Consider the following 236-nt stretch of genomic DNA (forward strand, 5'->3'; position numbering starts at 1 on the left):
TTTTTTTTGCTATTAGAAAATTAGAATTTTGAAGAACATAAAATTCATTAAAACACACTTCAAATGTCGGGAAAGCTCAATTCCCGCCATCTAGGAATTAAAATTTTCCCGGGGGAGAACCCCGGGAAAAAAAATTACGCATGCAACTACTCATTTGTTTATGTATGTATACACACATAAAATAAAAAATGAGAAAAATTTACCTGACCTTGAATTTTGAAGAACTTTAAAAGTCA

At 30.5% G+C, this 236-nt stretch overlaps 1 protein-coding gene across 1 annotated transcript in view; it reads right to left on the minus strand.

The window, feature by feature from the left end:
• The window catches only part of LOC117100725 (potassium channel subfamily K member 16-like), a 51,248-nt gene that overhangs the window by 33,834 nt on the left and 17,178 nt on the right, over positions 1-236 (minus strand). The window lies entirely within an intron of this gene.

The sequence above is a fragment of the Anneissia japonica genome, unplaced genomic scaffold (genome assembly GCF_011630105.1).
Source record: "Anneissia japonica isolate Jap-2015-1 unplaced genomic scaffold, ASM1163010v1 scaffold1430_len515961_cov162, whole genome shotgun sequence".
NCBI lineage: Eukaryota > Metazoa > Echinodermata > Crinoidea > Comatulida > Comatulidae > Anneissia > Anneissia japonica.